The sequence below is a fragment of the Eurosta solidaginis genome, chromosome X, assembly GCF_040869045.1.
Source record: "Eurosta solidaginis isolate ZX-2024a chromosome X, ASM4086904v1, whole genome shotgun sequence".
Classification (NCBI taxonomy): Eukaryota; Metazoa; Arthropoda; class Insecta; order Diptera; family Tephritidae; genus Eurosta; species Eurosta solidaginis.
This window is the reverse complement of record NC_090324.1, coordinates 44,145,522-44,170,239: the sequence shown is the minus strand read 5'-3', so window position 1 is coordinate 44,170,239 and position 24,718 is coordinate 44,145,522. Positions and strand designations below refer to the sequence as shown.

Sequence of the window (24,718 nt, the reverse complement as noted above, 5' to 3'; positions counted from 1 at the left end):
ATAAATACTTACATACATATCTTCTTTGAAAACTTTCCCTTTTAGCCGCTTTGTTGGGGTTTCATAACTTTTGTTACTTTTCGCGTTTAGATTTTTTCTGGTGAATTTTTTTTTCTCATACCGACAGTGCATGTCGGATAAGGAAGTCGAAAATAGAGTTGTTGGGGGATTGGGTATCCTCCCAGAGGCGTTTAACTAGGAGCCGTGCGTGAACCAAATAGTTGGTTCGGTTTTTAACCAAATTGACACGGGTATACCGAGGCCCGTTGATTTTGTCCCTACGGACTACTTTAATAGGTGTGCGTCGCGGATCTTCGGAACTTTTGGCCCTTAACGTCCAATTAGGGTCTCTTTCGCGAACGGGGTGTCGTTAAACGAGTCCGAAAATAGTTTGAACTTCTCACAAAAGGTCGATTTGGTGTGCCAGATGTCGAATAGTGAGGACGTGAGCGGCCGGGGGCCGGCGTTACTTCAGTGAACGCACCGCCAATGGTTTCCGCCGGCCTTGGTGTTGCCCGCGCTGACGCTAGGAAAAATGCAACCAATGTTGAACAGCTGGGCCGAATGATGGCGATGATGGCGCAACAACAGGATTTGGTTGTAGAAATGGCGGCAGAGGTGTGGAACATCAAAACCAATGTTGGGAATCTTGGTGGTCGCGTAGCAGAAATGGAGGCTTCTGCACAAGCGTTGGGACATCGTTCCGCCTTGTCATCCACGCCCCAACCTCGGAACCAGAGGGAGGGAACTACTGCTTGCGACGGTACTCCGGATACCAATCAGACTACCGAGAGAAATAGTGGTAACCCCCCAAGGTGGAAAAAGCTAGATTTAGAAAAGTGGCACATCAAATTCGATGGGACCAATAAAGGCATAAGAGTCGAAAGCTTCATCTTTCGGGTAGAGAGGATTCGCGAGCAGGATAATATTTCCTTCTTCCAGCTCTTCACGCACTTTCATAGTCTGGTTTCCGACGGTGCCTTGAAGTGGTACTGGCAGGTCCTCGAGGACCATGCGGACGAGCCCGACTTCGGCTATCATGAGCTGAAGGCCGAGATGCTAAGCCACTTCAAGTCTGCTGAGTCCGACTATGAAATAATCCGTGAGATAATGGAGAGGAAACAGCTGACCGCGGAAGCTTTCGATGACTTCTATGCCGAAGTCCACAACATGACGTTCCGTTTGCGGAAGAGGATCCCTGAAAAGGAGTTGGTTGGCATCATCAGGGGCAACCTCAAACCGTACCTGGCCAACCTGACCTTCGCCATAAAAATGGACTCGTTGGCGGAGCTCAAGGCGGAATGCAAGAGAGCTGAGAAACTCATCAAGGAAAAGAGGAGCAGGTCCAAAATAGTCAGCGAGGTAGGTTTCGAGCCTCCAGAGCAGTTAGGGGAACCAAAAATAGAAGCTTTGGATAGGAAGCCGCAACTTCCACCCCAACCCCAAATTCCAGCCCATCCAAATAGTGTCCGTCCGTCTGTTAGTGATTCTGTTAGTCCTGCGTCTAAATCCAATGTCAATTCCTTTTGTGCGTCTCCCTTCCATTTAATGTTGTGTTTCTCGTACGGTATGCCGGTAGATCATTATGTGAAAAACCCGGCAGAAGCACAAAAACCAAATAAATGTTCGTCCGCGTTTCACAACATGGTGTGTTTTGCTTGTGGTAGTGATGAGTCCTTCTGTGTTTTTAAACCCAAACAGGGAAACCCGAGGCTGGCGGAGTTGACCAGGGACTCCAGCCAGCAGATAGGGAACCCGGCAGACCTGAAATAAAAATTTTGAAGAAAGAAGAAATAGAACAGAGAAAGGAGGTCAGGAAATCACAAAGGACGGTGGAAAAACGCGAAGTAAAGGGTTTACATAGAGTATGAAGAAGCAAGAAGAAGGATAGTTTGTGAAACCATAAGTACTAATAGGAAAAAGAGAAATTTTGAGATGATTCATAAGATGAGGGAGAAAAGGAGATATTTTAAGAAGTTGCGCAGCAAAATTGTCGCGACAATTGTCACTGTAAAAGGTGACAATAGATTTTTTGCCAAAACGTTTGTAGGAGGTCAGGAAGTATTGGCTCTCTTGGATTCCGGGGCGAGTGCCAGCTGCTTAGGAAAAGGCTCAGCGGCACTCCTGTGCGGTAAAGAGGCCTTTATTGTGCCAATCAGGGGCCAAAATATCCGAACCGCGAACTGGGAGGAAACCGCCGTGGTAGAGGTCATAAGGTTACCAGTCGAGTGGGATAATACGACCAGAGAATTAGAATGTTTGATAGTTCCTGATCTGCAACAGGAAGCATATTTTGGGATAGATTTTTGGCTGGCCTTTGGTATGAGTGTTGTGAGTAAAGGTATGAATGGGAATGTGTTTCCAAATGTTGCCAGTGTGGCGGAGCTCGTGCCCGCCGAAGGTGGCTTGTCTTTCGACGCTGTGCAGCACGTTTTGGCGTCGGAGCAAAATGCAATGTTGGAGCGTGTGAAGGTCCGATTTCCGTCCTTCCCGGTATTAGGATTAGGCCAAACAGATAAGGAGGAACACGTCATCGAGGTGGTTGACGAGAATCTGCCAGTAAAGCAGCGCCATTACCTGATTTCACCAGCGATTCAAAAACTAATATATGCGGAACTGGACATGATGCTCAGCATGGGTGTCATCGAGGAGTCCAACAGCAGTTGGAACTCTACAGTCTCACTGGTGATCAAGGGGACCAAAAACCGTCTGTGCCTCGACGCCCGCAAAGTCAATATAGGACGATAAAGGGCGCCTACCCATTACCCCTCATCGACGGAATACTTAGCCGATTACAGAATACCAGGTTTATCTCCGCCATCGATTTAAAGGACGCTTTCTGGCAGATTCCTCTGGAGAAGAAGTCAAGAGAAAAGACTGCTTATACTGTCCCAGGCCGACCCCTTTACCAATTTACTGTCATGCTTTCGGGTTGTGCAATGCAGCACAACGAATGTGTCGTCTCATGGACAAGGTCATTCCGGCCGCTTTACGTGAATGTGTTTTTGTTTATCTTGACGATTAGTTAGTTTGTTCTGTAGATTTCGAGCCCCATATGTGTTTAACGTAGAAAAAAGCAAGTTTTACTTTAAAGAGGTTCGCTACTTAGGATAGGTAGTCGGGGATGGTTGTATTAGAACGGACGCCAACAAAGTGGTAGCTGTGAGGGACTTTCCAGTTCCGAAAACATCGAAGAAACTGCGACGGTTCCTTGGTATGTCGGGCTGGTACCGAGGTTTCATACAGGACTATGCGACAATTGCAGCTCCGCTGCACGACTGCCTCAAAAAGGACAAAATCAATAAATTTACCATGACGGACGAAGCAATTAAATCATTTGAAAATTTGAAGCAGAGTTTGGTTTCTGCACCGGTGTTCACACATCCTCACTTTAGTCGTCGCTTTTATATTCAATGTGATGCGTCAACTGACGGAGTGGGAGGGGTTTTGTTCCAACTAGAACGAAAGACATATTACCTACGTTTCGGCAAAATTAAATAAGGCGCAGAAAAATACAGCATTACGGAACTTGAATGCTTCGCCGCCATTGTGAGTGTCAAGAGATTCCGACCTTACTTGGAGGGAACCCCGTTCACCATCATAACAGATCATACCAGCCTCAAATGGCTCTTGAATCAGAAAGATCTTTCTGGGAGGTTGGCAAGGTGGAGATAGAAGCTCCAAGGTTATGACTTCGATATTCAGCATCGAAAAGGTGCGCTAAACGTGGTTCCCGACACACTCTCACGAATGCACATGGACGAAATACAGACGAATGACAGAGCCATAGACGTGTGTCTCGAGTCACCGTGCTTCGAGTCGGAGGAGTATACGGAGGACAAGGACAAACTACCCGACTTATGTGTATCGGAAGGTTACGTGTATAAACGGACGCAATACGACCGGGGGATGACCTTATAGCGGACCAGACCTGGAAGCTTTGGGTTCCGTCGGAGTTGCGACCGGGGCTGGTAGAGTCGTCTCACAGCTCACCGTCCGCTGTTCATGGTGGTATCCACAAAACGCTATCCCGACTACGCCAAAAATATTATTGGCCAGGCATGGCAAGCGATGTATGTGTATTCGTTAAAGGCTGCGAAACTTGCAAAGCAAATAAGACACAAAACGTTTTTAAACAACCGTTAATGGGGAAACAAAAAGTCACGGAACGACCTTTCCAACGCTTATTCATAGATTTTATGGGTCCGTATCCGCGTACCGTAGATGGTAATGTATTTGTATTTGTTTGTCTTGATCATTTCTCGAAGTTAGTGTTTTTAAAACCGATGAGAAGGGCAACTTCAGCTGAAGTCATAAAATATTTAGAGAGGGATGTTTCCACATATTCGGCGTGCCCGAGTATGTCCATTCGGACAACGGAAAATAGTTTGCATCTGAGATCTTCAACAACTTTTTAGAAAAATATGGCACCAAACATATAAAAACTGCATTTTATTCGCCACAAAGTAACGCTGCGGAGAGGGTAAATAGATCGGTCTTGCAAATCATAAGATCCTTTATAAAGGACAATTAAAAGAATTTGGACAAGTGCGTCAGTGATGCCGCATTTGCACTCCGCAGCGTTACACATTCTGCAATCAACATGTCGCCATATTTTGCCACTTTCGGTATGCCTATGATAGAGCATGCTGCATCATATGAGCTATACCGAAAGCTGGCGGCGGTAAAGGATGTTGATTGTGAGGTAGAGGCAACAAGCGATAGAATGCAAATGATTAGGAACCAGTTTATGACTGAGCTGAAGTTGGCCCACGATAGAAGTCAAAAGGTGTACGACACCAGGAGTAAGGATATAAAGTTTCAGATTGGACAAGTGGTATATCGCCGAAACTTCAAACAAAGCTCCCAAGTTGATAATTACAACGCTAAATTAGCACCAAAACAAGTCAAATATATTGTTTTAAATGGTATAGGGAATTCTATGTATGAGCTTGGCGATAGTAGAGGGAAAAAGATCGGCGTATACCACGCTAAAGACATTTTTGCAAAATAGTTTAATGTTTTTTATAGTGCTAGTACTTTTTTTCTATGTTATTTATTTATTTATCGATGTATTGTATTTATCTATTTATTGACGTATTGTATTTACTTATTTATTGACGTATTGTATTTATTAATTTACTGACGTATGTGATTATTTTATTAAATTGTTGTTATTTTTTTTTTATCATTTTATTTAATTTGATTATTTTTGCATTTATTTATTTTTTTATTATATTTATTTAATTATTTTACCTTTTTTACCTACTTGACTACACGATCTGTGATATTTTATTTACTATGGGATATGTAGAGTAGTATCTGTGATATAGTGATTAGTAGTAGCATTAGCCCGGTGATTTAGTTTGTAGGTAAGCAGTGTGAAAATTTAAAGGCGTGAAGAGAAATAGGCCCGGCATTGAGTCGTGGGTCGTGGCCACACGTTGGACGCGGGAAATAATACTTGCCCGGCTGCGTTTAAACTTTTCTACGCACACGCTCCATAGTGCAGGCACCATCGGCGGTTGCGAGCCTGTAACGACAGCCTGTCTCCATACTGGCTTAAATGAGTGGCAGAGTGTATATGCGTTTATGTGTTTATGTGTTTTCTGTCCAGGTCCGTGCCTTAGCCGCAATGTTGACACTAACATAATATTAACATAATAACATTAATATTGACAACATTGTACCGAGAGTGAACACAATGTTGCAGCGGAAATAAGATGGTGCGCTTGGCATCATGCTGTTATAATAAATAAAATGTCACCATGCTGCTAACAACTTAGCAACATTGATGAATGCCATGCACCTATGTATGTGTTTGTTTGGTTCTGTATTATGTATGTGGATGTGTATTTGTAGGCTATGAGCGTGTGAATGCATCAGTGTGAGCGGTCAAGGCACGAACCGAATATATCTGTGTAGGTGTTCGTTTTGTGGAGCGGTAAGCGTGTGAATATATGAGTGCCTGATTGTATGGATGAAAAATACGGGAAAGCCGAAAAGAGAGTTTGGCATGTATAGGTAAGAATTTTCCGTTTCTGGGTAACGTTCGTTGCCACGGCGGTAGCTATAAAAGGGCGAAACGTTAGGCAACGGACAAAGTATTACTTTATCAGTGCCCAGTGTGAGTGAGTGAAATTTAAAAGTTTGTGCCTCGAAAAATATTTAAAAAAGTCTGAAGTGCGCGGCTTAAAGCGAAACAGAAAAAAAAAGGTTTGTTGCGCGCGAATAAAAGCGAGACTTAAAGTTGTGCGCGCCGAAAAGTTTTTCGCTAAACGTAAAAAAAAAAGACGCAGAAAGGAGTAAAGGCTAGGGATATCCTGCCCACCATCAAGCGGTGCCCGACTCAGGACAGCAGCAGAAGTTCCTAGTAAGTACAATGGTTTTCCTTGCCCTAGAATTTTTTTAACTCCCACCAACTTGGCATGCCACTGGGAAGCTGGCTTCCATATAGCCAATTTTCCAAGCAAGCCAAAAGCAAATTTGCATGCATATATGCGCGCCTTCACACAGGCATATGTATGTCGGTGTGTATATTAATCATGCAGACAAAAAAAAAAAAAAATTTTAGCATCACCAGGCTTTTTACACTAGGAATTCTTCAAGAATAATGTTTTTCTTTCCTTATATTAACAGGACACTCCCCTTTGGAAAGAACGCACTGGGCAGAGTATTGGAAATTACGGTTTGCGGCCTAAAGGCTAAATCGGCGACATACCGCCCATCAACAACAGCATCACCTTCTAAACCGACGGCACGGCACGCCTACAACAACACCACCTGTTATCCGCTTAGTCGGGGCAAAACGCATACAAAAACCACATATATTCTTTCATCGGCGGCGCAACACCAGTTACATTACAATTTTCACCAGCCACCACACATCATTCTTTTATTGGCATCGGCGGAGCAACACCAACAACAGCCACATATTGTATCAGCAAGATATCGCCACAAACAAGAACAACACCAGCCACACATCCTCCGACCAGTTCCACAGAATTACTTGTTACCAGCTCGTTAAGCCCCTAGAGGCCAGCAACCAAAGCACCAAGAATAGGGCAAGGTTATTAAAATATGCACATATTATACACACGTTAGGATTTAGCGAAAACAACACTGCCAACAGGAAGAGTAACTTAAAAGCGGGATTGGCGGAGATCATCAGCAACACAAACAAACCACCACGGCAGCAGCAGAAATAACCACCGAATTTTAATTTAAAAAATTTGTTTGTTTCCAACAAATTGTACTTTTGTATTTTATCGCCTACATTTTATATATGTAGCTAATCATAGGTATATTCCTTTTTAGGTGTAGATTCTTGGTAGGAAAAAGGGTGGGAAAAAGGGCTTGGATCAAATTAGCATTATTTTTGTGGGTGTTAGTTTGAAGATTTTACTAACTATTTTTTCTTGTTGATACTTCATTGTGCTTTTTGTTAATTTTTTGGAGTTTTGGTTTGATTAATTTGTCATGACACTTTTCGTTTTGGTGAAATCTCTCTGATTAGTTTTTTTATTGGCCGTTTTCCCTATTTTTGACATTTATTTTTAATACTCTTTTGATTCTTTTTGCGGCCAGCTACTATGTTCTGAGTACACCGATCTTTATCGGTGTGCTCTGCACACATCCCTACTTCCGCACATGCGTTTTTATTTTTTTTCGACTATATCGAAATTATGGAATTTTGATTTAATTTAATTAATTTGGTTGGCACAGTTTGCACATCCATATATAGTTGTCGGAACGCGTCCGGCAAACTTACCCCCGTCTTTCACACATTTTGCCCCAGGAGCCTGCTTTTAAGCACCTGCAAGTTCTTTTCCATCGTTTTCATAATTTTTTTTACGATTTTTTTTTATTACACGTTTAGTTAGCATATTGTCACCACGGCAGTAAAGTTATTACTATCCACCCACTCATCCAAGATCGTAAGCGATCGATCTTGATGAGTGTTTGAGCGTGGTCATATGAACATATGTACGTTTGAATTTTTCTTGTTTCATCTACTCAACTGCAGCGGCGCCATTGGATGAGAAGAGTAACTTGGTGAGTGTTTTGAGTGAAACATTAAAATTTATTAAAATACACCTGTTTAGTTGTATGTACATGTGTTAGCACAGATTCCTGCTCTTGCAAAAATAGAACAGGAATTAGCAAATCAGAAAAATAAAAACAGATTGCAGCGAACATATGTACATGCATGAAAAACGTCACAAGCATACATTTGCACCTACATACTTTTTCTATTACTTTGATGACCTACTTCTGCTTTGTAGAAATTTATTTCGGATTTGTTTTGATTATTGAGATAGGTCAGGGAATAGGGTTTCACCTTTTTCGCGTTTTATGTTTTTTTTGCTTTGGCTTGCCGACCTTATGAGCATTTGAATATCTGCATATCTTTTAGTAGTTTGAATTGACCCCGAGTAGCAGCCGTATATTAGGGTGGGTCAGAAACCAAGTGGGATTTGTACTTTTAAGCAATTATAGGATTTCATATCTGCTTCTATATCTAATTTATAATTGAAATTGAACTTGAATTACTTCTAGTTATAAGTTAACTTAGACTAAGTTCGTGGATTCTTTGTAAATTTTTTTATTTCAGCCAATCGATAGTAAGGATAGGGGCATTAGTATTAGGGAAAATTACTGAAAAATTAAACCTAAGCTATTTAAATTTTCTTGGAGTCATAGTTTATCTATACATTTTTCTTTTCGCTACCTGTACTGGTTATCTTAAACATAGCTGAGTAGAGGTTTGGAAATATCTGAATTGGAATTATAAGGAATGTATGGATGAAAACGTAGGTTTTTCAATAATGCAGGGCTAAAGTTTTAGGTTTGGTGTTGGTGCTGCGCTTGCGCGTGGCAAGGTTAGGTGAAGATGAGTAATAGGGAAAAATGACTTATTGACGGACGGGCAGACTTATTCCAGGTTTGGGGGCACTGTAAGTTGATAGGAGTCAGCACAGTGCCCACGGTGCGGTGCAAGTTGCACTTCAGAGGGACTGTAGACTACACCTGACAAGACAGGCCTTCATCTTCCCCCCCCCCCCCCCCCCCTTAACTCTGCCCCTCACGTTTATTTCTGCTTGTTTCAAGTTTTCTCTCCTTTATATATACATGCAGGTATGAACCCTTTTTGTTCATGTGGCAGCGGGTGAGGACGGTGGTGCAATACCCCGCCCAAGACGACGAGCAGCCTGGGCCCGCAAGCATACCTGCTTGCCGCCGCTCCTCGTCACCCAAACAGTCACCCACGTAACATTACAGATAACGGTGATCCTTGAGGGATACCATTATGAAGCGGGTAAGTTTTAGATTTCTGGTTGTTTGTACGGACGAAAAAGTTACGATTTAATAAAAAATATTTTACGATGTTATACAACTTTTCTCCAACTTTCCATCCTTTAAGTTCTTCGAGGACGCAATGAGCACCAATCCTGTCGTAGGATTTTTCAAATTCTAAACTCAGTATTGAACTTGAGATTTTGTAGCAAGAGCGTGGGAGGTAAAATGTTCAAACATCAAAAGGTGGTCAATTACGCCTAAGCCTTTTCTGAATGCGAATTGGTGGGGATTAACTAAACCATTTTGTTCTGCATACCATATCAATCTAAGTGAAATTATTTTTTCTAGAATTTTAGACGTACACGGTAAGAGTGAAATTTGCCTGTTGTTCAGAAAATCAGTATTAGGTTTTTTAGCTTTTAGGATAGGTATAATAGCCGCAGTTTTTCATTCTTGTGAGTATATACCTTCATCGAAGATCAAGTTGTATAGCTGTATAAGTCTTAACTTTAAGGGAAAAGGTATATTACGTAAAATGGGATAAGGTACTTTATATGCACCCGGGGTTTTGCCGGTCATTGCCGAGATAGTACTCTCAAATTCAACTAATATTATTGAAGAATCAGTTTTAGTTGGGGAAGAGGTGGGACAGTGATTTATATAGATTTCTTTTTTAATCTTTTCATTAAGGGTGTTGAAATCTGAACTGAAGTTTGACGAATGTGAATACTTTGACCAGGTTTCAGCAAATTTAGCCGTGATGATTTGTGAGTCGTTGATTGGGCCTTCTGCTGAATGAATAAATGCGATGTGATTTCGTTGGGGTGAAGAAGTAAGAGTTTTTATATCCGCCCACAATTTGTTGGGGCTATATGAGGGTGTGATTTCCGAAGTAAATTTTTCATGGTATTGCCGTTTTGACGATTTAAACTCGCGCCTGAAGAGGGGATTTGGTTTTTTGTATTTAATAAGATTTTCATCAGTTCTATTACTTTTATATTGGGACCATGCCTTTTGTTTTTAGTTTCTAAGGATCGACAAGAGATTCGACCAGTAAGGTAATTTAGAAGAGAATTGTTTCGTGCTAGCTTGGGGTATTGCGAGGTGAGCAGCTGAGCGAATAATCGATTTTATTGCTGCTGCTTCTGCTTTTATATCCGTCAGGCATGGTTTTTCATTAGAAAGGGATTTTGATATTTCACAGAATTTAGGCCAATCGGCTTTTTCAAGAATGAGTTTAGCAGTGGGTTTGATTTGAGAGGGAGTGGGGATTGAAAGGGAAGTTATGATTGGGAAGTGGTCACTATTGTGCAGGTCATTTGACGCTTTAGAGGAAAGCTTCGGAGCTATGGATGCTGAGAAGAGGATAATATCGGGATGGGAAAAGGTTGTTTGGGTTGAGCAATGTGTAGGAGAACCGTCATTGAGTACAAATAGGTGTTTTGAGAGGATTAAATCTTCAATGATTTTACCTCTTCTGTTAGGTGCAGTTGAACCCCAGAGGGGACTCCATACATTGAAGTCGCCCATTAGTATGATGGGTGTTGAAATCAGATTAATGATGTCCATCAGATCTTTGAGGCTGAAGCTCTGATCAGGGGGGATGTAGCATGGGTCACCCCCCATCCACCTTTATGGCGATATCTCGACACGGCGTCCACCTATGGAACTAAGGGTCACTCCCTTTTAAAATACACATTAAGACCTTTCATTTGATACCCATATCATACAAACAAAGTCTAGAGTGAACCCTGATCCACCTTTATGTGCGATATCTCGAAAAGGCGTCCACGTATAGAACTAAGCCCACGCCTTTTAAAATTCTCATTAACATCTTTCATTTGATACCAATATCGTACAAACAAATTCTAGAGTCAGCCCTCGTTCACCCTTATGGCGATATCCCTAAATGGCGTCCACCTATAGAACTATGGCCCACTCCCTCATAAAATACTCTTTAATACCTTTCATTTGATACACATGTCATACAAACACATTCCAGGGTTACCCTCGGTTCATTTTCCTACATGGTTATTTTCCCTTATGTTGTCACCATGGCTCTCAACTGAGTATGTAATGTTCGGTTACACCCGAACTTAACCTTCCTTACTTGTTTTTAATGTTTTTTTTTTGCTATTAGTTAAAGGAATTTTTTTTTGGTTACATTAAATTCTAATTTCCCTTAGGGTTTTCCTTGTGGTTTTTTTTTGTTACAATAAAGATGAAAGCTTATAATATGGTTTTGATTATGATTTTTTGTACTTATGTGTAAGATCATTTAATATTTTAATGAATACTAGTATCGCCTGTGGTCGAAATTCGAAAAACGTGTTGGAAATATAGCAAATTGGTCTAACTTACTTAACTTTTTCTTTAAAATTTTGAATTTGATCAAAGACTTTGTACTTTTTGATTGTATTTTCTTAAGTTTTCTATCAACTTTTCACATGTAATTATAACGTTTTGGTATGGAGCTCCTTAAACAAAAATATAAAAATTATGTAAAATAAAATGAAATTGACATAGATTTATGGTGAAATTACTTGAAATTGAATTGAAAATTAGGTTTTTCCATACCACCCGGAAGGTCCCCGTTGGCGTGCTACCGAAGTTAATTTTGGGAGTTCGGTTCCCCAGTACGCCTATATCACCCATATACATATATCGCCCATTTACTTCAATAGTGTCATAATTCAAAAAACATGAACTTTTAGTTAAAAACGAATAAATTTGCTAAAGGAATTTAGCCTATTTCTCGCCACCCGTTTAATTTTGTATAAATACATATGTAATATGTAAGTGTGACACAAAACAAAAATTTCGAGTAGAATAGAGAATACCTTCATGAAAAATAAAATAAAAATATAAAAAATTATGTAGTGAGAAAGAAGGCAGAGTTTACTAAAAAAAAATTTAATTAAAGAAAAAAAAATAAAGTACTTAAATTGCGAAAAAATTAAGTGAAGGGAACAAATAGTTTCATATAAAAACGCAATAAGTGCACTTAGACTATTTTCTGGGTTTTAATATGATCATTGTGGAAATATGAAGATTCTAATGTTCGGATATTTAATGTTGGGATTCCCATTGAGATCTATGTACGTAATTAATTTGTATTAAATTTGTAAACACTCCATTTCATGAATATATATGACCATATCTACCATAAAATATCGTCTGTGAACAATATAATACTAAGATATAACAAAGCAGAATAAATTAGAAAGAAAAGAAAAACAAACGAAAACATTGAAATTATTCACGCAAACATATTTACTAAAATAAAATTGATTTCATAACTTTAAGTGACATAAACAAATTAGGATTATGGGATCTAAGCATCCGATTAATGGATATATAATCCAACAAAGTTAGTCTAATAATAAATATAGTGGGTAATATACTGCCTATGCAATACGGCCGCTATGATGCCGGTTGCCGCTTTGACCTAAAATCAAAAACGTTTTTGGGACGTTTTTTTGTTTCATTTAATATACAACATGTGTTCGGCCGGGGTGCGTCTAATCCTGGAGGTAGGTGGGCGCACCGGGTCGATCTCAATGAACGGGTTGGGTTTTGAAATAAAGAAGAAAAAATTAAGACGAGAATTTATCGTTATAATAATACGTTTTATTGGGTAGAAGTAAAATAAACTGCTTACAATTTTACCTGAATATAATGTTGAAAACAGTGGAGATCCCTAGCGGCAGATGTTAGTTGGTCGGCTGTTAGAGTTCAAGAGGCCGGTTGTATTGCAAGCTACAACCGTTGACCCGCAAAATCCTCCGTTTTGGAGGGGAAAGGCACCCACACATCAACCCAGGCATGCATATGCATGAGTTCTGACAAAAAGCACACATACACGTGCATGTACATGCATGAGGGTGATGGTGTGGGTGGTTATAAATTAAGTCGAGTATCGAGTATCGATTTGCAGAGTTGTATTGGGGGGATCGCAATCAGGTGCGGAAAAGGTAGGCATCCTGCCTAAACATGCCGGCCCACCTTGCGATACGCAACATCGTTTTCCGCCAATGACCTCCACTGAAACTAGAAAAATGAATATAAGACTTACACACTAACCTTAATCTAATGAGGAGTTCGTCTGCGACGCAAAATGGCCGGGAATCCTTTCCGACTTGCTTAGCATGCCACCTGAGCTAAGATGAAAAAACTAGCGGTTATGAACAGTGAAGTGAATATTTCTTGCCATTGGTTTATACATAATTCTTAGATATATATAGAATCCGTAAAGTGATGTGACGTAGAAGGTAAATATTGCTGGTAAATAGGCTGAGGTCTCCGTTCCAGACTGGCAAAAAAAATTTTTTTTTTGTTGGACGGAGAGTCCGAGGTCTCCGTTCCAGATTCGCATTATTTTTGTTTGGTTGGACGAAGAGGCCGAGTTCTTCGTTCCAGCGTCGAATGTATCGTGTCGCTCTCGGGGCGACTGCTTGTTTTGTTGGAGGAGGTGTGGCATCTCTTGAGGTGCCAAGGCGAGTGATCGTGAGGTTGGCTGTGTGAAACGGAGGTGTTTTATTACAAAACGTATGTTAAAAGAGATGAATAAAGCGAGTTTAAGCGGAGCGTAGAGGCCGACGAAATTATGCATTTAATTTTGTGCGATGAATGTAAAGAGGCCTTTATTCGCTGCCGTGGAACATTCTCTGTTGATTTTGGCCATGTTGGGTGAGCAACCCAAATTGTGGGGTGTATGTTGGTTTCAACACAACCCTGGCCGGAATATCCTATACTATCGAGTGTGGCAATTTGTAGAACTGTCTGCTGATAACTCTTTAACTTATTGTAGCGATACAGCTGTGCGGTGCTGCCAATTTGGCAGCGTAACGATACCTAATGGTCATGTCGCGAAAGTGTTTGCGGACATTCCCCTTTGAGTTCTGACGCGACCTGAATTCTGAAATGTTTCGTTTTTTTTTTTGTGGGTTTTTCTCATAAAGTTCATTTGGTTGAATTATTATTTCATACAAGTTTCTTAACTTTCCTTTAGTTATTTTTGTTAATCTTGAAAATTGTATCATAATCTCCAACTAGCTTTTCCGCAGTTAAGGTTAGGCTAATAACTTGAAAGGTCTCCTTCGAAAGTTATTTCTTCGTAGTTTAGGAGACAGTCTTAAGCTAAGTTCGAATTTAGAAGAAGGCTTCACTATGGAAAGTGAGTTACGTTTTTTTTTTCTCATATTTTGTTTTGTGAAATTCAGCTTATCGTCGACCGCTGTTCATGTGATCAGCGCTTTTGGTTTTACTTATTTGCTGTTGTTTGTCTGGCAGCATTCTATTTTTGTGTTGTTATACTCGCTGTGTCTGTGCACATAACCGGCATTTGTAGCGTGACAGGCGAAGTGGCAAGTTTCACCCAAGGAGAAAAACATGTGAGTATATGGGTTGTAGTCCTTTTTTTTTTTGGTTATGGGATCATCTTCCATATCTTCCAATCTTCGCATTACATTCTTGAATGTGCCGCGGAACTACAACCGCATAATCTTGAAGGTGCGGTATTATGACGTGGGACCCTCGTGGTACACCCGTTTTTATCGGGGTTATGAGGGCATCCTTTGGGTGCGCGCAGACTCCGCGGGCGGCCAATAATTTGTGTGCCGGGTGTGTGGGCACACGCTCAGCTGCTTTACCACATTGAAGGCCCACCTCAATCTCCACATGGGTTTCGCACCCTATAAGTGTAGCTGCGGGAAGCGATACCCCTCGGCTTCCTCGCTGGGGTTGCATCGCCAGCGAAAGCGTAGCTCGCATTAAGAGGGATTACGTCGGTCTCTGCCCTGTCAGTGTGTAAATATATTTTATAACAAATAAATTGTAATTTTTGGACGGTGAATGGACAAAGTTCTTTTTTTCTTCCTTTTTTTATCTTTTATTTTGTCCTTCCTCCCCTCTTTTCTCCTTTGGTGGTTTGTGGTTTTTTGTTTTTTTTTTGTGTCCCGAACCATAGTGGTTGGTAGGGTATGTCGGGCACCTACCTAGCTCGCGTATGACTTGTCGTGCTTGTCAGATCTCACGGATCCGAATTATGGTCCCATGGTAACGCCTACAATGTGTTCACCGCTTAAGAAACAAAAACTGCAAAGTCAGACGAGTGGCAACCTTGTTACGTTCATTCAAAAATGTCATTCATTCATAGAAGTGAGTATACATACTATTTAGAATGAATTTTCATTACACTGAAACGTGGTTTAGTTGTACATTTTCTAACTTCTTTACTTTTGCGTTTTCTCGTTTCAGGTATTGGTGATGAAAAGTCGAAAAAATACCACCTAAATTGTTCATTGTCATCTAAATAAGGTGCAAATTGCTGACACTTACAATAAAATATCCTTGAGGTCGAAGAGTTCTACACAGAAGCTTGAAAAAACCCCCAATAATAACGTAACAGCTGGCCAGTGGAGGTCTCGCACACTCGGCGCAGTAATGAGTAGTAGTAATTCTAATTCCAATAATGGCACAGCTGGATTAAATGTAAAAACAGATCCAACAAATGTGGGCCGAGATAACGGCTGGCTATCGTACATAGTGCCCAGTAGGCAAAGAAAAATCACAAAATTAAATTATGATTTAATAGAAGAATGTAAACGTTGTAAGGATGACTCTGTGCTGTTCAAAGCAATTTGTGATGATTTGGAAAGCTATTGCCGTGACATTCGTCGCGAAATTGTGAAAAAAAAAACGCGAAATGGTTGCGCACCGCTTTTCATACCCTGTAAACGTGGTTGCGTGCCTGTAGCAGAATATTTGGTAACCGTTTGTGAGGCTGATATTGAACAGCGTGGCCTTAACGAAGATCATACCTTTAATTATGTCACGCCACTCTGGTGTGCTGTAGTTTCCGGAAAATTGCCTATGGTCAAATATTTGATACGCATTGGCTGTGATATAATTGCCACCTCCGATTCTGGATCGACACCAGTGCGTAGTGCATGTTTTATGACAAATGTGGAAATTGTTCAACACCTAGTTGAAGGTGGTGCGGATATTAAGAAACCAAATATTAATGGTGGCACTTGTTTGATAAATTCAGTACAATCCACACACTTATGTTTATATTTGATTAATAAAGGCGCATATGTTAATGCCAAGGTTATACAAGAAAATATTGCGCTACATTATGCGATACAGGAACATAGGCTAGAAATTATCAAGCTGTTATTAGAACATTGTGCCGATCCATATGTTAGGAGTCGCTACGGTGATGATGCTCTACGCACTGCTTGCATTAAAGGGGCGAATCAAATTTTCGATTATTTAAAAACACACCTCGAATACTCAGACGAACGTATTGCAGAAGCGCATGAATTGATTGGTTCAATATTTTTGGATGAACACAATGCGACTAGAGTAGCGATACTTCATTGGCGATTAGCACATCTTATCGGCGCTTCACACACACCCTACCTTGAAAAGCTGCCAAAAGGGCCACTACGGAAGGCATATGGAAATGCCGTGGAATTTACCACTCTCGAAGAGCTTGACAGATATGGCTGCAATGCGTATTCAAAGTCTATTAATTTGTGAACGTATACTCGGTATAACGCACAAAGATATGCTTTTTCGTTTCGATTTATGGCGCCTTTTGCTGGAAGTGCGTGTAGCACATTGTTCCATACTACATTTCGATACATGTTATGCTGCACAAGCGCTGGTATGTTTAATGGTCGACTTACACAAACGTAAAGCAACTGCTTGTTACGAACCACTCGTGACCTTTATTTGGTCGTGGGTGAGTTAGAGACTTCAAACATCTTTATATCGCAAGGTAATGCTGCTAATTTCGAGAAGGAGTTGTGTGACCATGTAACTTGTCCTTCTTTCCAGGAATATAACCACCAAGAGCAGAATTTCCCAAACAGAATTTTCGATGGAAGTATATTTCATAATAAGCAAAATAATAATAGTTTAGTAACGTATAATAAGGAGTCTGGTTTTTTTTAAAAATAATCCATTAAACAACAGCTTAAACCCAGTGAGAATATTCACCATCAACAGACAGATGATACCGCCGTAACTTTAAGTGCCGATGATAAAGGTATCAATGTGTATAGAACGAGAACGAAACACATGCTCGGATATGGCTGTTGTCACAATGGCAACTTCTGCACTTACAGAAGTATCCAGGTAGCTTTCTGTTAACTCGCCGTATCAAATATTGAATTGAAGACTTGCATCTAGTTCCAAGTGCAAAAGATATGTCTATTTCTACAGACTCCACAAGTATTTGCGATGTCTGATCGGTGACGAGGCAACGTCACGTGGTGTGGTTGAACGTGGCCAGAAGCGCGACACAGAACGTTTTCGTGACGACAGCATAAGCACTGGATTATGTATATGTACATACAGGCTTGGCAACCCTTAACGTTGTCTAATATATAAATAATAACAAATAATTGCCAGCTGAGGATATCGTAAACACTGATTGGAAAAACAAGGGAAAATTGCATAGAAATTGATGAATTTGTTCTTTTGAAATTCACGCTAAGACACAGTAAAAGATTTAAGTAAGATAAACCCTTTCACTCTCAGTATTGCAGGAGCGTAGGTGATTGTGTGTGTTGTGGGCATTAGCCCTTTGATAACTAAGGTACTTAGTAGCCCTCAATGAACCACAATTATAAGTAATTCATCGTACTTAATGTATTGTGTGTGATTTCAATTATACATAGACGCAAAACAGATAAATAAATGCGTGCGAATGTCCGTGTGATAATGTCCCATGGCTGCGACCGGACTTTGAACAACATGTTCTACATCATGGTTGTCGATTGGTTCTCTGGCGTGGTGTTGGGCCATCCAAGCCACGTACGCTACAAAAGGCATTCAATAAAGTTCGACATGTTAGCAAGGTGAAAATAAATGATTCTTCAGGGGGTTACACGTGATATTTGGATACGTTACATACATGAATATCCTATAGAGAGCAATGATTGGGTAGATTTTCAATCACATCGTCGCCTTCTCGGTCGGATAACCATTGGTAAATTCGATACTCAAACATAGTTAAATAAGCTTTGTCGGCAACATGAGTCGTTAAAAGTCGCTACAGTAGTACGTTAAATGATTCACGTGCAATATTCTTGACCATCACCGCAACATGCATGTGCATATGTGTGACGATACTTGAAAGTTCTTAGTATCCACATCGTGTGAAGTATTTTGAATACATTTAACAATTTTGTTTTTCTTCTTCTTAGGTGATGTTGAGATGTCCTTCACGGGTCACGAAGAAATCGAAGAGGCTGTGAGCGTATTAAACGTGAAACCGATTTAGGCACAGTTTTGGTAAATGGAACTGGATACAACGTTATGCTGCATTGCCGCCAAATTTACAGCAACGCATTTCGATTCTATGGATCCCCCCGCACCGGAAACTCTTATGCATGCGCTAGAATTGCTCAAATGAAATACTTTCGGATACTGCTAAGCTGCAGATGAGATTGCATGTACTATTATGAGTTGCACAGACTTCTATTTTTTGAGAAAAATATACTTTTTAGCTTTGAGAGTTTTTTCAAGTTGTTGCTTTAGTAGGTGTCCCTGAAGGGGGGGGGGGGGGGGGGGGATTCTTTGAATTGTGAATAGGAAGTTGCCCTTATTGTTATTAACTGCAGTGTTTTGGCCATAGTGTGCCAAAGAATAAAAAAGCCCCCCCCCCCCCCCCCCCCCCCCCCCCTTTTTTTTGTAGTATGTGGCAGATTGGGGATCTGCGTTAGGATTGTGTTGGCCTTGTTCGGGTTGATCGAGATCTGGGTTATGGGGTTTGTTGGCATCGTTCGGGGTGAACGAGAGCTGGGTTACGGGGTTTGTTATAACGGTTGGGAGTTTGACGTGGAACGATGAATGTGGAATCGGTTTATGTTTCGGATGCTCATAGGTTTACGAAAGCGCACGATTACTTGGTGTCGATACTTTCCATAAACCCTATGCTCAACGGTATTCGAATGACGCTGCGTATGGCAGGTTTTTATGTTATTGTTGGCTTCGAGCATTTGGCCGAGTGCGTAGGTGTTCTGTGATCCTCGCTCTGGGTGAGCGAGTGAACATGGGTTGATTTGCTGGGCATTAAGAAAGATAATGGGCTGAACCCTTTTAGGCTCTGTGGCAGATCGGTTCGCGTTTCTGCTGTAGGCTTTTATGATGTCCTCGTTATGGGATAACGAGTTAATGGGATTGTTTCTGGTGTCCTCGCTCGGGGTGAGCGAGTGAATTGTGGGGTTTTCTGTTCAGGGGGCCCTCCGTTAGTATTGTTAAAGAACATAGAAAAAAATGTTTTTTGCTTTCGAGCTTTTGGTAAGCTCTCCCGTGTCTTCGTGCATCTCACTCCCTTTCCGCATTTTCCCACAGTAGTCAGGTTTAGGATTCCCCTCCGGTAGACTCGGCATGAGACCGGGGGTAGAGAATAAAAGAAAGAAGATGTAGGATCGCCCTCCGGTAGACTCGCACCATCATGAGACCGGGGGGTTGATTATAATTAGGGCCTCGAGAGAGAAACAAGGTTAGGGAAAGCGGGGCATCACGGCGCGTGGTTGAACGCATCTTTATGTCCCGCGCTCCCTTTCACCATTGCCATCGCGTAATACGTTTTAGGATTCCCCTCCGGTAGACTCGCACCATCACGAGACCGTGAGGTTGATTATGATATATGGCTCGGGAGAAACGCAGGCTTAGGGATAGAGAGACACGAAGAAGCGGGTTCCTTAATAGGCTTTCTATGTTATCACCAACCGTGGGCCTCTGATTTTAGGTAGTCGGGGGAAATAGAATTTTGTTTTTTGGGGTTTTGTAAGGCGGAATTTGGCCCCTTATCTTTCATCTTCTTTGTGAGTTTGGTTGCGAGCGTCCGCCAGGAAAGCTTTGAGTTCCGAGCAGAGAGCTCTGGAGGCTCCGACAAAGTTGGTTCCGTTGTCGGAGTAGATGTTCTTTGGACATCCTCGCCGAGCAACAAGCCTATCGAGAGCTGCCAGGAATGCGGCAGTGCTGAGGTAACTAGTGGCTTCCAGATGGATCGCTCGTGTGGAAAAACACACGAAAAGGTAGACATAGCCTTTGGATAGTCGACCCCCTCTACCGCGGTAACTTTTGATGTCGAAGGGTCCAGCGAAGTCGACACCAGTATTCGTGAATGCACTGCCTGCCTAAACAACATGAAACTTTCCGATTCAGTCAAGTTGCGTTTAAATAATAATAAACAAATTTGAAATAAGAGAATATATAATAAAATAAAATAAGAAATAAAATTAATTAGCATAAAAGGCGATATAAAAAATTTTATGTTATATTTTTGTAACTTTTGTTTTTGTTTTGTTCAGTATAAGACGTACTTTATCTAAAATGATGATTATATCTGCAAATGCAAAAACATTTTCGAGCAAATTTCCAATTAATTGTTAAAAATAGTTTAGTTTCAACAAAAGTTAACTCATTATTTGTGAATTGATGTTTTTTGAATTCAACTAAAATAAAAAACAAAGAATCTGTTAAACAAAGACTTATGTATTTACGTGTAAGTGAAATTTGCCACAAAAAATGGGCCGGTCAAATATTAATTCTATTTAAGATTTTTTGGTACGCTACAAATAATTTTGGAACAATTTTTTAGGATTTTGGTAGAGGCTATTATAGGTAAGCGGCAACAATAGGAAACCATATTTGTGCTTTCGAAATTAGCGGGGTCTAGGTCTTTGAAATTCGCATTAGAACACTTAGATAATTGCTCCCAAAGATGGCGCGCTTGTGCACGAAAATGAATTTCGATATTTGTATGAGTTGTTCGAATTTACAAAAAAATTTTCTATTAATTATAAACAAATAGGGTAATATTTATCGCGCGGTTATTTTTCTGCTAGGACCGTATCATTTAATTCAATGTCTGAAGGACGTATATTCCTATCGTAATACAATTTATTACGTTCTTTATGTTTATTTGTGAGCTCTTTTACTAATACATGGGATTTTTGTATACGGTACCTTACTTCCTTTGCGTAATCCTCAACATTATATATTGGGTCAATGGCTTCTTTCTTTAGCTCATTTGGTAAAATTGGTTTTCTACCAAATGTTAGTTCAAAGGGAGTGAGTTTATTATCGAAAACAGTATTGGATGTTGTATTGTGCAAGAAAGTAAAGTAATTTAAATATGTATTCCAATCAGAGAACGTATCGTTAAGATATGCCTGTAGGTATTCATTAAATACTCTATGGTTACGTTCTATTGAGCTAACAGTTTAGTGATGATACGCTGTTGAAAAGTCATATTTGATATTCAAAAGTTTGCTGAGTTCTGCAAAGATTTCATTTTTATATTCGGTTCCTAAATCTGACCTGATGGATTTCATAGGTCCATATATTAAAACTCTCGAAAATTGCTGAAGCTATTGCTTTGGCGCTTTTATGTAGCACTACTGTTGTTACCAGGTATTTTGTTAAATCGCATATAATGGTAACTGCGAACCTGTTACCGTATTTTAATTCTTATAAAGGGCCAATTGTATCAATAACAACTATATCGAGCGGTTTACTCGGCGTTGGAGTCAGTACTAATTTCTCTTTGATTTTTTGGTTTGACTTTGTTTAGTAAACATTTTTGACAATTTTTAAGGATTTGGCAATGTCACGAGTCATGGTTTTCCAAAAGTATTTAGTACGAATTTTTGCGTAAAGCTTTTTAACACCGCAGTGACTGCCAGATATAGGTCCATTATGATAAATTGTCATGATTTTGATTTTTTTATTGTCGTCTGTTATAGTTTCGACTGGGTTTGTAAGTAGTTAGAAATGTTTTTAAAATTTTATTTCCGCATTGTTTTATATTTAAAATTGTACAATATTTGAAGAATATATCATTTTTTGGCTATTTAACTTTGTTAATAAGGTGATTGTTAGCTACTGCTTGTAACTTCGAAAGTAACTCTCCTAAGTATGTTATTTCGTTAACAATATCTGTATTAAGTAATTCGATTTTCTTACGTCGCATATCTGCGCTTATATGCATTTTAGAAATTAAAATTTTATCATCATAAAAAACTGTGGTTCTCATACGCGGAACTTTTTTCGAATAATTAAATGAAAATTTGTCGTGTAAAGTAAGTTGTTTTTCGTCTTTTTTCTCAGTTTTCCAATGTAAATTTTTGTCATTTGATTGTTTTGTCATTGCCCTTGTCTTTACTGCCAAGATTTGTTTGTTAGTTTCTCTAATTTCGTCGATTGTAATGCGCGATAATGCATCAGCGCCAAAGTTTGATTGGGAGCGTGTCATTATTCTGTATTACAAAATTCTGGGAGACAAAATTCTGTAAATTGCAGAAAAATTCTGCTTGAACAAAATTCTGCTTTTTAAAATTCTGCTTTCTAAAATTCTGCTTTTTCAAAATTCAGCATGTTTAATTCTGGAAGTCAAAATTCCGGAATCATGGCATGGCGTAGCCGGTGTTGGATCGGCTAAGGGTAATCTTTTCAAAGTGCGGCCGAAGTCCGCCTACGCAGAAGGGAATACTACGCTGAAGGACATCACCGTGGCGGTAGCCACGGTTATACCACACACCCGGACTTGGCATGGCGTAGCCCAGGGTTATTTGTTATAAGCGCGGCCGAAGGCCGCCTATGCAGAAAGGTATTCTACGCAGAATTACTGTGCATAGCACTCTTTTTCAAAATAATTACATGACCTCTTTAACATTGTTAACATTATATTTTAATACAGAATTTTGTAATACAGAATTTTCAAAGCAGAATTTTGGAAAGCAGAATTTTAAAAAAGCAGAATTTTAAAAAGCATAATTTTGCTTTTAGAATTTTGTACATACAGAATTTCGACACCAACCCGTTTGATTTACCCTTTATATAAACTATAGTAAAGTTATACTAGTGGTCTATGGTCTGATTTTATAGTGAAATGGGTGCCATAAACGTATGGTCGAAATTTCTTGATTGCAAAGTGAATAGCTAAAAGTTCTAATTCTATAATGGGTTTTTTCTGTTCAGCTTTATTAAATGCTTTAGAAGCAAAACAAATTGGTAAATCACTGCCTTGCTGTTACTGATTTAAAATAGCACTATTTCCAGTTGTGGAAGCATCCAGTTGTGGCAGGGTCGCCATGTACCATAAGTCGTATTGTAAAACGATGAATATATTTTTAAATTACCACTGTATGATTTTATTGAATAACAACACAATTCAATTTATTGCGACTTAAATGTAAGTTCAGGAAATATTATCTTGGAATTTCATGCCTTCGGGTTGCAAGTTATATTTCTTTTTATTTTACAAAGATAAGCATTGTAACACTTTTTGTTCAATTGAAACAACTTGCAGCGGAGAATCAAGTACTGTAAGTAATGGTTATGTAAAGCCGTCTTTTTGAACAACTTGAAAGACCGAGACTTTTTATTCTTTAAAATTTTCAGCTCTTTAGTTAACCATACTTGGCTTGTATCGGAATGTACACAAACCTGCTTAGGTTGATTTTTTGAAGGCACAGTTCAGCCATTCCGTCTAGAAATTCATTGTTGGAAGATTTTGACGAAACTGGTACGACATTAAAGTCAGAGATGCACCGTGCGGCATATTGAAGTCACCCACGACAATAATGGAATCGGAAGGCTTGAGTATCGAATTAGCAGTTTTTAGCAAGGAAATATGATGCCTATAAACGGACAGTTGAGAAGATGGCGGGATATAACAGATGGCTAAATAAATGTGGATATTTGCTAGTCGAGTGCGTATGCACAAGCAGATTTTACGTTCAGTTTTTTGACTCAGTGTTATTAAGAGTGATCTTTGATAAGTTTGGAACACTCTCATCCGAATTCCCGAACAAGTTCCCCGGGGTCCAAAAATCGTTACTCAAGATATTGTCAAAATGTTCAATAGGTACATCTAATCTAAAGGAAGATACGCTTATTTTCGGTTTTTCTTTTTGAGGAGATATACGATTTCAGATCTTCCTCAGTAGTATCCCTCTCAAATCTTGACACGAATACCAATTTTTTGTGAGGGACTAAAACCAACTTCATGGTTCCAGGCTCCGTCGCCTGAGAAGGGTTTGCAGGTTCAATATTTTTTCTAGCTGATGGTTTTGTTGGAGGTGCCTTTGATGTTGAAAGCTCTTACTGTAAATGGACTTTGAAATGCTAAGTTTATTAATTCTATCGTGCTGGGTGAAGGAACTATTGGGTTCTGGATGATTTGAACGGAGTCTAGGGTCATTACGCCATCTGAGACATCAGACCGTTTTCGCTTGCTGTCACGGCTGTCGCTATTAGCTTTAGCAGCTGAATCGGTAATACATTTAAAAGTTTTAAACAAGTTTTCATAATACTTGAATTTATACCCCAATACAGAAAGTTCCTTACCGATTTCAGAGAATGCTTTTCGGGTATGTTTGAAAAGCTTAAA

The 24,718-nt window shown here is 39.9% G+C and overlaps 1 pseudogene; it reads left to right on the top strand.

Moving 5' to 3' along the window:
- The first annotated feature begins 15,744 nt into the window (after positions 1-15,744).
- Positions 15,745-18,595, top strand: LOC137234882 (protein fem-1 homolog C-like; annotated as a pseudogene).
- The last annotated feature ends 6,123 nt before the right edge of the window (positions 18,596-24,718 follow it).